Below are 6,276 nucleotides of genomic sequence, written 5' to 3'. Positions count from 1 at the left end.
TTACCCATTTTCTGACATTCTTTATTTCTTTAGATCCAAATTTCTGACCTATATCATTTTCCTTTTCTCTAAAATTTTATTGTAACATTTTTGGAAGGTAGGTCTAATGGCTACAAACGCCCTTTGATGAGAACGAATCTTATTTCTCCTTCACTTTTGAAGAATAATTTCAGTAGCTACAGAATTTAATGGTTGTTTGTTTCTTTCAACACTTTAAATATTTCACCTCACTTTCAACAAGCATCTTGCAACCTCAAAATTGACATATAAAGTTAACCATTACAGGCTCTAATGGAAAAAAGTAAACAACATGCAAGAACAGATGGGTAACATAAGCAGAGAGATGAGAAATCTAAGAAAGAATCAAAAGGAAATGATAGAAATCAAAAACATGGTAGGATGTGAGGGTGATCTGGCTGTGACATCTGTGGCCCCATTGATCACCAGGGTTGATTCAGCTGATCTGGCTGGCTAGGTGAGTGTCCCCTTCCTCCCTTCCCACTTCACATGCGTCCCTCCTGAAGCTGTGGGCTTGGTTGAAGAGGACAACTCTCTCTGATAGAGGACTGTTCTTCGGTAACAGGCATATGAGTAACTGCACTCCCTTTGGGAGGTGATTAGGTCATACTTGTGGAGCTCTGCTGATTGGGGTTCATGCCCTTTTAAAAGATGCCCCCAGACAGCTAGCTTGTTCCTTCTACCAAATGAGGACACAGCGAGAAGGCATTGTCTCTGAACCAGCCAGCGAGGCCCTCACCAGACCCTGAATCTGCAGTGCCTTGATCTTGGACTTCACAGCCTCCAGAACTGTGAGAAATAAATATCTGCTGTTTATAAGCCACCCAGTCTATGGTATTTTGTTAGAGCAACGTGAACAGACTAAGACACATTGCAATTCTCAAATCTTCGCAGCCACACAGTGAGATAGGTATCATTTCCACTTTACAGGTGAGGCAACAGAGCTCAGAGAGTTGGCATCACTTGCCGAAGATCACACAGATGCTAAGCCATGGAGCAGGGATTTGAATCAATGCTGTCCCTTCATGTCATGCAACTGTGTTCAGACATTCCCTGACCTGACCTGAGATTAGGACTATAGATTAGGACCCACCCCAGAAGCTCAAGCAGGCCCTGGTCAGGGCATTGGCTATATGGAAATCCAGAAACCACTGGAAGGGGACATCCAGTCACAGGCCTTGACCATGCAGCAATCGGAACAGGCAATCTAAAGAGATCCCGTTACTTCTAAAGAGATCCAAGTGTCCCAAGCCAGAAGGTTGTTAGACCCAGGCTGGTGTTTGCTGCTGGAGCTCCAGTGTGAGTACTCAGGTGGTCACTTAAGAATTCTGAACTTCCATGGTAAATGTAATGTTGTGTGTCTTTTACCACTATAAAAAAAAACCCTGAATGTCATTGGAGCATTGCTGAGAAATAGCAAAAACCACTGGAAATTACCTAAATGTTCAACAATAATAGCCAACAGACATTGGGTTCTTGCTGTGTGCCAGGGAATATTCTAAGCACTTTATGTACGTTATTTAATAACATCCTAAAATAAGGTAGGTACTATTATTATGTCCATTTTGCCAGTGAGAAAACTGAGGCAGGCACAGGGAGTAAGGCTATTACCCCAAGGTCACACAGCTAATGAGTGGTAGACAGCCTTTGTAGGCTGAATCCAGAAGCTGTTATCTGAAGCACAGTTTCAGGTGTTTCCATATTTTATCGTAGTTTGCATCTTAATTTTTTTCTTAAATTTCCCCAGTTGGAACTGTTTGAATTTTTGTCTTTTATAAAGTGAAGGAAATCCAGTTACAGAATAATAAATGTAGTGTCATCGGGGTCGGGGGCATGGCTACTTCGGAGTGCAATCTTACAGCTCTTAGAACATGACATAGCTATGCTCTATGACCAAGCAATTTCACTCCTGGGTACATGCTTTTTTCCCGGGGAATTCTCACACAAGTCTAAAAAGACAACATGTTTAAGACTATGTATCACTGGGCGGCAATCCGAGTGAACAATCCCCGGGGGAGGGGAGGTACAATGTGGCTGACGCATACTCCATGGTATATGCAGCAGTGAGAAGCAACGGACCTGGTGTCTACAGTGTAAGACGGACCTGTCTTAAAATCAAAGAGCTGAGCGCAACAAGCAAACAAGAGAATGAGATCTGTATCAGGCAGTGCCCAATCAGCAGAGTGGAAACGATGGCAAACATTTTAAACAGAGGGAATCCAACACAAAGCATTAGAGACAGAGGTGCTAGAATTGCTGTAAGAAGATAAGACTACCTACAAATTTCTACCTACAGGAAGCAAAAGGGAAAAGGGTGTTACCAGGGGCCCATACTCACCAGCTGCTGCTGCTGCTGTCTCGCTGCTTGGGAGAAGTGCTGCCAGATGTCCCCGCCCCACTATTAGCAGAGCCTAACAGGTAGACAGACAAGAAAGTGTCGGAATATAGTTTTCAGGCTTCCAATCCCAGCAATAGAGAGGATGGCAGAGACAGTGAGTGAGAGACAACAGACACGACCCAGTGCAGGCCACCAAATAGTGACCATGCCACCATGTTTAAGCTTCCATATGACAACACTGACTACAACCCACGCTTCTGCCTAGCAGGACACAGCCATTACCCACACAGATGAAGACACACTCATCCTCTTCACAAAAAAATTAGACACCAAGACCGCTGGTCCCTGCTTCCATCTCTGGGCTACATTATTTCCTCATCTAGTTCAGTCCCCAGTCCCACCTGAACTCTCTGCTACCAAAAAACTATATTGTAATGCTAAATGCCACCAACTTTTAAAATGTAAATGATTGGGAGAAAGACAGTGAGGGAAAATGGTGAATGCACTTCACAAGGAAGAAAATAATGCATAGCTCTCACAGTTCACGTCTGTAACTGGTCATACGTGGGTATCAGACTTTCTGTGTTTGTAAGGACACAAACCTGCAGTGGTACTTTGGGGTTCAAATCTAGGCAGCCAGGATCTGCCCGCGTCTTCTGTTGAGCACCAGAGAGGTTGAGCAGGTGGGACTGCTGACCAGATAGCATTCGCTGGAGTATGTTAGGGAAGTGTTAGCCCTTCTCCGGGGACCTCAGCTGCAGACCCTAGAAACCAAGACCCAAACATCCTCCGACACTGTGGTTAAGAGTGCAGCCTCTGCAGTCAAAGAGCCAAGCTCAAGTTCAACCCGCATCACTTCCTAGACGCTTGGCCTTGAGCAAGTTACTAACCTCCCAGAGCTTCTCATCTGTAATGGAAGATAAAATGAGACCTTAATGTAGAACCCTATACAAACATTAACTATTCATATTACTATCTGTCATTGTGAATTGTTTTGCTTTTTGCTTTAATGTCTGAGGGCAGTCCAGAAAGGACCACTTATTGTTGCTTGGATTTTAAGTTAATGTTCTTTCATTAAAATGAAATAACCTAGTTGTCCTTAGCTGTTATGTTCAGGCTACAAAGCTTTTTACTCTGTTTATAAATGGGGCAAAATAAAAACAATGTCCTTCAATTTTCTTTGATTAATGAGCTATTAACTCAACTTGAAGACACTCAGCTCCCTTAATAATCATTTGTTCATTTAATTAATTAAATTCTCTTAAACACTGTGAACTGCATTATAGATGTAATATATTACATTTCTTTTGTAAGCATTTCAGTTTACCTAACAAAGCAAATTTATGGCTTTAACAAGCAAAATATCTTCAAATAACAAATTCTTATAAATCTAAGAAATAAAATGTTATTAAAATAGCAAAGCATCAGTTTTCTTTGAAATTCTAATAATATTCACAACAATGGGGTGAATTTTTTCCCTTTACAACTTAAAATCACAAGTCTAAATTCTTTTAAAAAATTGTTTTAATTTTAGATTCAGGGAGCACGTGTACTTGTTCGCTACATGGGTATTACACGCATAATAGTGGAGACAGGGCTTCTAGTGTACCCATCATCAAATATTGAACATTATATGCAATAGGTAATTCTTCAACCCTTCTCCCCCTCCCACCCAGCCCCCTCCCCATTTCTGGGGTCCCAGTGTCTATTATCTCCATCTTTACGTCCATGTGTACCCATTGTTTAGCTCCTACTTAGAAGTGAGAACATGAGGTTTTTGATTTTCTGAGTCTGAGTTAGTTCACTTAGGATAATGGCCTCCAACTCCACCCATGTTGCTGCAAAGGACATGATTTCATTCTTTTTTATGGCTGCATAGTATTTCATAGGGTATACAAACCACATTTTCTTTATCCAATCCACTGTTGGTGGACACTTAGGTTGGTTCCATGACAAGTCTAAATTCTAGTTCATATTTAAAACTGGAGGCAACAGGCTAATCTATTGGTCTTCAATATGTCAGATTCTTTAGACTATTATAGTATTTTAAAGAAACAAACATATGCAGATTAATTCTAAACTTAACATGAGAGGAAAGCTTTGCTTCTAAAGGCTTACCTTATTTCACTATCTTCACATTTAAACTTAAACTCAAGGTTTCCCAGGTTGGAAAAGGGCTCTCGAAGCAGCCAATGCACCATCTCCAGCAGGACGAGGGTGCCACCCTTGGGTAACTGGTGACACTGGGCTGGCAGTTTTATAGCCACAAGTGGTTTTTTTTTTTTTTTTTTTTTGGAGCTTAGTGTCTTCAAGTTGAGTTAATAGCTTGTGAATCAGAGAAAACTGAAGGTCACTGTTTTTATTTTGCCCTATTTATAAACAGAGTAAAAAGATTTACAGACAGAACATAAAAGCTAAGGACAACTAGGTGTCTAATACAGATCTCTAACCAAATCTCTTGGTTAGAGATTCAAAATTGACAACTGGAGATCTGGTTGCTGCAGAATCCAAAGGGCCACAGTTGGACCTGCCAGGCTCTTTTTATAGTTGTGATGACAACAGGGGTCCCCAAGTTTATTCTTCTCACATAGGATTGGCTTTGCAACCCAAGCTCCTGGGCATTGAGCTCCTTCCTCAATTTTCCATAACCTCCTTTTAACTTTCACTGCTTTAGGGGGAGTGGCATGTGACATTCCTCATTACCAACCCCTTGCCCCAAGCTTCTGCAAATGGATTCAACCAAACTACTCCCTGTCTGAGCCATGTCCTGTTGCTTTCCATTGCAGCATGAAGGGCACTCCAAGGACACGGCACTTTCCCACTGGCACGTGTGGCTGCCCAACACAGACTTTAGCGGGGCAGGAGCTTTTCCTGAGATAATCATATGCTTTTTGTTCTTGACATAGTTTCCTTCCCTGTTCAGCCTACCTTTCCTGCTTTTATTTTCTAGGATATGGAGCAATTTAAGGGGATTAGGCTGGGGGCTGGGGAGGGGAGGAAGAGGTTTGAGGAAGGTTTTGGGATTTGAGAGAGCTCCATGGCTGTGAGCAGCAGTGCCTGCTGAGGTGGGGGCGGGGGACGAGACCTCAGGTGGCATGGCCAAGCTGTGGGAGGCCTCAGTTCCTAGGCTGCCAATCTGGGCAAGGAGGCAACACAGCCCCCCTGAGGCCTGGACATGATGCTCTCACAGTGGCCCTGACCCACTGAAGATTTAAACACTACTCCTACATGCCCATTTTCTGGCATCACCTTAGACTCCCCGGCTCTTGCACAGACCTAGGGAGGAGGAGCACCTACTCCCACCTCCAAAAGCAAGTCAGAATGAAGTTTTCTGCAGCCCAGGCAGAGGCGGAGTCAGATCTAATTTGACTTTAATAAAATAAAGAAGGATACTGTTTCCAGCATCCCTGAGTCCTGTTATATTTTGTATAAAATGATTTGGTCTGGGCTAGAAGAAAGAGCATTTCAGGATGGGTCTGGCTCCATCATTCAATAGCTACGGGACCCCGAGCAACTTTCGGCACTCCTCCTAGCCTGTTTTCTTATTTGTAAAATGGGAATGAGTTCCCCATCTGCCAGGATCCTTCCTGCTCCTGAGCCCTGGCTGCTTTGAGGGTCCCCGTGAGTGGAGGCTGTGGAGGTGCTGCCCACGCCGGGGTGTGGGGATCACCCTCCTGTGCCAAGCAGCAGCCGAAGCTAGCCCAGCCTGGCCAGCAGAGGGCACTGCCTCACCATGCAGACTGTTCCTGCTCGCCGTCCACCAGCTCTCCGGGCTGTACCCAGCAGCACAAGCACGTGGTGGCCAGTGTGCATTCTCCCCTATTCACTGGAGCAGTCCAGATGCCCTGACTCTCGGTCTGCCAATTTTTAGGCACAAATAACATGCCCCCAGGTCCACTGGCCCCCTTAGGCTCCTTACT

The sequence above is a fragment of the Aotus nancymaae genome, unplaced genomic scaffold (assembly GCF_030222135.1).
Source record: "Aotus nancymaae isolate 86718 unplaced genomic scaffold, 86718_ANA_hifiasm-v0.15.2.pri h1tg000017l, whole genome shotgun sequence".
NCBI lineage: Eukaryota > Metazoa > Chordata > Mammalia > Primates > Aotidae > Aotus > Aotus nancymaae.
This window is presented reverse-complemented; position numbering follows the sequence as displayed.